The sequence below is a fragment of the Gracilinanus agilis genome, chromosome 3 (genome assembly GCF_016433145.1).
Source record: "Gracilinanus agilis isolate LMUSP501 chromosome 3, AgileGrace, whole genome shotgun sequence".
Classification (NCBI taxonomy): Eukaryota; Metazoa; Chordata; class Mammalia; order Didelphimorphia; family Didelphidae; genus Gracilinanus; species Gracilinanus agilis.
The window spans coordinates 46,890,452-46,898,183 of record NC_058132.1 but is presented as its reverse complement, the minus strand read 5'-3'; positions in this window follow the sequence as shown (position 1 = coordinate 46,898,183).

Sequence of the window (7,732 nt, the reverse complement as noted above, 5' to 3'; positions counted from 1 at the left end):
TTTCTTTCTTTCTTTCTTTCTTTCTTTTTCTTCCTCTCTCCCTCTCTTTCTTTCTCTCTTTCTCTTTCTTTCTTCTTTCTCCAAATGAAGTGATTTTCCCAGAGTCACACAGCTAGTATGTCTGAGGCCAGATTTGAACTCAGGAAGATGAGTTTTCCTGACTCCAGGCCTGGGGCTTTATTCTTTATGGAGCCACCTAGCTGCCCTTAGGCTGAGAATAGTGAAGAGGATGAGAGAGAGAGATGATCACAAATCAGCAACACACACACACACACACACACACACACACACACACACATTCCTAGGTAGTTCAAGGTTGAAAAAACAAATAGATATGAATAGCAGACTCCACCATGGTCTAATGAGTGACCAGAAGAGCAGGGCTTTCGTGTCCTTTGTTCCAGGCAGTTAGATAGAATTATCAGAGTCCAAGGTTTCATCAGGTGGGCATAGTATGGAGGGGAAGAATCCTGGCAAACTAGAGGTCTGGGATTCAAATCCTGCCTCTTCCACTTGCTCCCAGTGCAATTTCTGGCAAATCAATTTCCCTTCTCTTGGACCCAGTATCCTCATCTCTAAAATGAGGGGTTTGGACTAGATGACCTCTGAAGTCCTTTCCAGTCCTAACTCTGGAACCCAATTTGGTTTAGGAGCAACCATGTCACTTTAAGCTTGCGACCCAAAGTGTTTTTGCCATAAGAACTGCCTAGTCTTTTCTTATTGGCAAAATGAAGGGGCCAAGTAGGGCAGCTGGGTGGCTTAGTAGATAGAGTGCCAGGCTAGAGTCAGGAGGATCTGGGTTCCAATGTGACCTCAGACACTTCCTACCTGTCTGACTCTGGGCAAGTTGCTTAATTCCATTTATCTAGCCCTTGCCCTTCTATCTTAGAGTTGATACTAAAACGAAAAGTAACAGTTAAAACAACAAATGAGGGACCTGAGCCAGATTTATCTTTTGTGTTTCCTTCATGTGGCAAGGGAAAAAATGCAGAGAAAATTCCACAAAGGTACAGAAGGGAATTTGTTTCTTTGCTATCAAGGTCCCGGATTCATTATTAAAACTCTAATAGATTCTCTGTGAGTCTCCAGACCTTTTGTTCTCTCCTCAAGCCTGCCTCCCTCCTATCCATCCTAATACCTCATCCTCAGATCTCTCATGCTTTATCAAGAAAAGAGAGGCCACGCTCTATGAGCCCCCTCTTTGCCCTTTCTCTACAAATCGAAACCCTCTGCCATCATCACCTTGATTCCAGTCTCTAATGAAAATACCATTACTGTTCTTGCCTTCAATAGAAATTTTTGATCCTGCCCTAGCCTGACTCTTCTAGCAAATTGCTCCCACATTCATCCCCATTCTCTCTAAACTTCAATATCTCTTTATCCACTGGTTCTTTCCCTTTTTCCTACAAACAGGCTGAGGTCTCCTCAATCCTTAAAAAACTCTTATAACTATATTTCTCTCAAACTGTTATTTTCTCTTCCCTTTCAATTGCTCGTTCAGTCGTGTCTGACTCTCAATGACCCCATTTCGGGTTTTCTTGGCAGAGATATTGGAGTGGTTTGCCCTTTCCTTCTCCAGCTCATTTGACAGATGAAGAAACTGAGGCAAATAGGATTAAGTGATTTGCCCAAGATTATACAGCTATCAAATGGATTTTAACTCAGGTCTTCATGGTTTCAGGGCTGGCACTCTATTCACTGTACCATGTAGCTGCCCTCTTCCTTTTCACAGTAGGGGCTTAATAATAGCTAGCATTTACATAGTGCCAAATGACATATATGTATGTATGTATACATATATTAAATTTGATCCATACAAACACCCCAAGAGGTGCTATTATCTTTTCATTTTACAGACAGAGGTTAAGTGACTTGCCTATGGATACAAAACTAGGAAGCACTGGAGGTAGGATTTGAACTCAGGTCTTCTTGACTCCCAAGTACAACATTCTAGCCCCTTCACCATTTTGGTGTCTGCCCCATGTTGGATTGGATTAGACTGGGTTTATTGAGTTCAGTTCTAGGTAAGCATGATCATCCAGTGAATAACTTCTGTTTGTATAGTGTAAGATACATATGTGGATGGGAATAGGGGAAATTGAAGTAAGAAAAGTAGGTTTGGGAAGACTTGATTTTGTTGGTTCTTAAAATGTAACATAGTCCAACTAGGTGGCACAGTGGATAGAGCTCTGAGCCTGGAGGCAAGAAGACCCGAGTTCAAATCCAGTCTCAGATATTTACTAGCTGTGTGACCTTGAACAAGTCACTTCACTTCTATCTGCCTTGGTTTCCTCTTCTGTAAAATGGGGATGATAGCAGCATTCTCCCCCCTCCCCCATTGTTATGAGGATCAAATGAGAATTTTGCAAACATTGGAGTGCTATATAAATGCTGGCTATTAGCCTCAAAACAGAAGTCACCCAAAAGGGAAAATAGCCAGACTCCTGCCTGGGAAGAGCCAGAAAAAAAATGTAGTCTATGAAAACCATGTAAACATTTCTTCATGAAAGAATAGACAACTCTGGGAAGTCACTGCCAATCGCACCCAAAAGAACAGAACAGCACAGCCTGGGAGATTAAGCTCCTGGCCTTTAAATTAGACTGTGGCAATGAGTCAATCATTGCTCCATCGCTCAGTTGTTTCAGTTCTGCAGGTCACGGTCACACGGATACACACGGCTCTTTGTGTCTCTGGGTAAATCTAGGGCTTTTTTCTTCAGGGTTGTTTTTGTCTCTGCCTGGAGATGTGATTATCTTCCATCTCACCCAGGGAGTGAGCGAGAGCAGGAGGAAACAGGCAAGAGGAACTTTATAAGGCAATTGGAAGAAAGAAAAATCAAGAAAACACTGCCTGTGCCAGATTGTACGGGATGGACTTGTTATTCTGGTCCAAGTGACCTTTTTTCGCAGTAAGCAAATCTCCTGCTCTGTTTTCTTTTGCTTGAGACCAAGCGTCTCTCCCCCAAAGCCCTGAGCAATTTTATTACTGGGCAAAAAAAACAGGCTGATTCTCACCCAAAGTAAAGAAGGAGAGGAAATCCATTTTTCTGACGGAAGTGACTGGGGAGTCAGGGGTGCTGAATTAGGGATACTCACCCTTTGGGCAACAGCGATGGGGTGGTGGTTGGGGAGAGAGAACAGAGAAAGAGCAGCTCCCTCTCCAACTGAGATCCTAGGCTTCAGAGCCTGAAGGGACCTTAGAGGTCATGGAAATTGAATTCCATCCAACTCCCTCATTTAACAGATGAGAAAACTGAGGTTTGGAGAGGGGAAAGGACACCCCTAAGGTTCCACGGGGAACAAAGCTGGATAACTATCTTGTTTTCCTTCAATATTGATATTTGTTTTCTATTTAGCAAAAAAGCAATGAGAACTGATATTTATATTGTTCTTTACTTTCATCAGATCCTTTGAAGTAAATAGTATAAGTATTATTTCTGTGTTACAGATGAGGTTTTTTGGCCTTTTTTTGTTTGTTTAAAACTGAGGTGGGAAGAGGCTAAATTACTTGCCCAAGGTCGCACTAGAGTAGCCCCAAACTAGGTCTTCTTGACTCCAAGGCCAGCACTCCATCCCTTCTGCTCCATTGCCTCTTGAGGTCTGGGATTCAAATCCTGCCTCTTCCACTTGCTCCCAATGCAACTTCTGGCAAATCAATTCCCCTTCTCTTGGACCCAGTATCTTCATCTCTAAAATGAGGGATTTGGACTAGGCGGCCTCTGAGGTCCTTTCCAGTCCTAGCTCTGGAACCCAATTTGGTTTGGGAGCAACCATATCACTTTAAGCTTGCGAGCCCTTTCTGCAAGTTTAGTAAGCTTAAACTGCCAGCCCTCTCCATCTCCAATTTTCATATGATCCCAATAGGCTTATTAAGTCCCTTTTACTTCAGGCAGGCTCAGTGTGTCAAGTGAAAATGATGCTTCTTCCTCCTCCCCTGTCTCATCAGGGCACTTTGAAGACGACTGCCAATGAGCTCCCATGATACTGCTCCTGTTCTCTGCAATTCTCATCTTCCTCAACATACATGTGCCAAAGAGACTCTTAAAAGAATTTAATGAATGCCTGATGCTGTTAGAAAAATATAAAGTGGGGGAAATCTCAAATTTCCTGTAAGGCAGGAAATAGTTTTATTTATTCCCAACCTGTGTTTTCGCCAGTTCAATTCATCTACTCTTGCAGATAGGCGACCTATTACCTATAGGCTTAGAGGGTTTCCTGGGGAACTGAGAGGTTAGATGATTTACACAGGACGACAGTATAGAGCCAGTATGTGATAGGGCCAAGATTTCAATCTAGGAACATCTAACAGAGTTATAAGTAACCCTCTGGGTGCCTGGGACCACAAACCATGCCCTGGGCAAACAATGCGAGGCAAATCTCAGGTGACTGAATAGAAGCCATCAAGTAGCTTCCAATTGTCAATAATTTTGATGATTAGATGCTAAGCTATATTGATTTGAAGGTACTGAAGGATGAAAAGTGCTGCCAGTGCTCTCAAAATTCAGCACTGTAGGGGAAAGCATCATTGACCCTGGCCTAGTTACACTCTTGCTTCCTCACTAAAACAGCCTCTATCCACAGTGCCACATGCTAGGAAATCTCAGTTTATTCAGAGACCAAATCGAGAAGGCTGCCACCTTTTTTTTTTTTTTTTAATTTTTTTTTAAACCCGTAACTTCTGTGTATTGGCTCTTAGGTGGAAGAGTGGTAAGGGTGGGCAATGGGGTCAAGTGACTTGCCCAGGGTCACACAGCTGGGAAGTGTCTGAGGCCGGATTTGAACCCAGGACCTCCTGTCTCTAGGCCTGACTCAGTCCACTGAGCTACCCAGCTGCCCCCAGGCTGTCACCTTTTAACCAGCATTAAATGAAGAAATTCTAGCCTGGCTCATCTCCAACCCATCTTTTTTTTTTTTTTTTTTTTGGCTCCAGCTTCATCATTTTTTGCCCGTGTTCGGGCTGGTCCTTTTATTCCCTCGGTTGGGTCTATGAACATTTCATTCATTTGTTTATAGTATAGGGATTATGTGTAATAGACCCAAAGGCTCTGGCAGCCTCTTAATGATCTCATGGATATGAAAGATGCAAAAATAATCAGGTCCCCTTTGGCTGCCGTGCTTAGCATCAGTCGTTCTTATTGACGACAGACTTGTTTATCTGTGTTCCGGGGTCCGTGTTCACTGCCAGTGGTCTTAATGTTTCACTTGCTGCTGCCTCTTGCTTTCCTTCCAAGGAGGCAGGAGCTCACCAGGATAGGAGGAGAGAGAACAAGAAAATTACAAAGTAATCTTGGAGAAGGGAGAAGCTGGGCGGTTCTGGTTATTGAAACCACTCGGGACGGAATCCCACATCCTTGCCTTCTAGGGTTCCCCACCAGGGTGGATGGATGTGTCTGGCCGGATGCAACTTGGGGACCTCTGGCACGATCAAGGAAAAGAGGCTCCAGACAGATAATAAGATCCTATTTAGAGCTGGAAGGATCCGCAGGGACTGTCTGATCCAACACCCTCATTTTATACATGGGCCACAGAGAGGTTAAATGAAAGAAGAAAATAAGGACTTAATAAGCTTTGACTCTGTGCCAGGCACTGTGCTTATAATAAGTGCTCTATAACTATTATCTCCTTTGAGACTCACAGCAGCCCTGGGAGATAGATGCTGTTATTATACTCATTTTTTGGTTTCATTTATTTTGCTCATCCTTAGGTGAGGAAACTGAGGCAGCAGAGCTGCCTGGACCATGACTTGTCCAGGATCTCAGTGAGGCTATATGTAAACTTGGGGCTTTTTGACTCTATCCACGGAACTACTTACTTGCCTCTTAAATGATTTGCTCAAGATCACTTAACTAGAGGGAGTAGGATTCGAACCTAGGTCCTCTGCAAATTCAACATTCACCCACAGTATCTGAGCAGATATCTGTAGGGTGTTATGAAACAGTCACAGTTCTTGTTTTCATTTTTTAAACCTTACCTTTTGTCTTAGATTCAATAGTGTGGATGTTCCAAGGCAGAAGAGAGGTAAGGGCTAGGCAATGGGGGGTTAAGTGACTTGCCCAGGGTCCCACAGCGAGGAAGTGTCTGAGGTCAAATTTGAACCCAGGACCTCCCATCTCTCTCCCAGGACCCAGCTCTCAATACATAGAGCCACCCAGCTGTTCCCAAGTCACAGTTCGTTTTTTTTTTTTAATTTATTTTTTTAGAAAAATTTTCCATGGTTACATGATTCTTGTTTTTACTTTCCCCTTCACCCCCCTTTACCCCTCCCCAAATCCAACGCACATTTCCACTGGTCTTACCATGTGTGATCACCAAGTCACAGTTCTTAAAGGCAAGCCAACTTGGACATAGCTCTTTGTCTTGGATGCCTAGATCTAAATGGATAGTTTAATTCTAATTGCTCTTAGTGCTCTCTCCTTCCTTCCTCAATTTTCTATGTATTACTAGGGTTATTTATGTACGTGCTGTAGCTCCCACTCTCCTTCCCTAACACCTGAGCCCCAGGAGAATGTAAGCTCCTTGAGGGCTGGGTTTGTCTTTCTATCCCCAGTACCTAGAATTGTCTCAAGCCTAGCAGGTGCCTGTGAGTATGTGTGTCTGTGATTTTTAGTGATATGGGTTACTCTCAGTGAGGAAACTCCTGCCAATGCAGAGAATTGCCCAGGGAGCATTGAGAGATTGAGAGATCCCAAGTTACCCATGAGAGCTCTATGAATCAGAGGCAGATTTCCTAGATTCTTAAAGATGGCCCTTTATCCACCAGCCCACACCTTATCTCTGCAGTTGCTTAATAATTGAACTTTCTGAAAGGCAAGGAAGGGGGCATCTAGGTGGCTCAGTGATTAGAGAGCCAGGTTTGGAGACAGGAGGTCCTGGGTTCAAATCTGATTTCAGATACTTCCTAGCTGGGTGACCCTGAGCAAGTCTCTTAATCCTTCAATTGCCTAGCCCTTACCACTGTCCTGTCTTGGAACTAGTATTGATTAGTATTGATTCTGAGTATTATTATTGATTCTATCGATATATTGATTCTAAGATGGAAGGTAAGGGTTAAAAAAAAGAAGAAAGATAAGGAAGACCTGGATGGGCTTTACCTACCAGTTTCCTCCCTCATTCTAAGAGGAAACCCTCTTTCATTCAATATTGCTAATAATTCACATTTATATTACATTTTAGGAGCAGCTCAGTAGTGCAGTAGATAGAGCACAGGGCCCTGAATTCAAATCCAACCTCAGATGCTTATTAGCTAGGTGCCCCCAGGCAAGGTTCTCCATGTATAAAATGAGCTGGAGAAGGAAATAGGGAACCACCCCAGCATGTTTGCCAAGAAAAGCCCAAATGAGGTGTCTTGAAAAGTCGAACATGACTGAAAAATGACTGAACAACAAAACAATTACATTTTAAGGTTTACAAAGCTTTTACAGCATAATATCCTTACAAGTATTGTCATCTCCATTACAGAAGAGAAAATCAAGGCTCAGAGAAAAAATCATTTGCTTAAGGTTACATGGTTAATAAACAGAGCAGGAACTGAAACTCATTACTTCCCTTTCTAAATCCAATACTCTGTCTATTAAACCACACTGGTTTACAACAATAACAGCTGTAAGGTTTGCAAAGTACATTGTAAGCATTTACTTATTTTGTCCCAACAGCTTTGGAGATAGAACCTATTATTATCTGAATTATGGGGAGATTGTGGTAGACAGAAGTTAAGTGACTTGTCCAAGGTCAC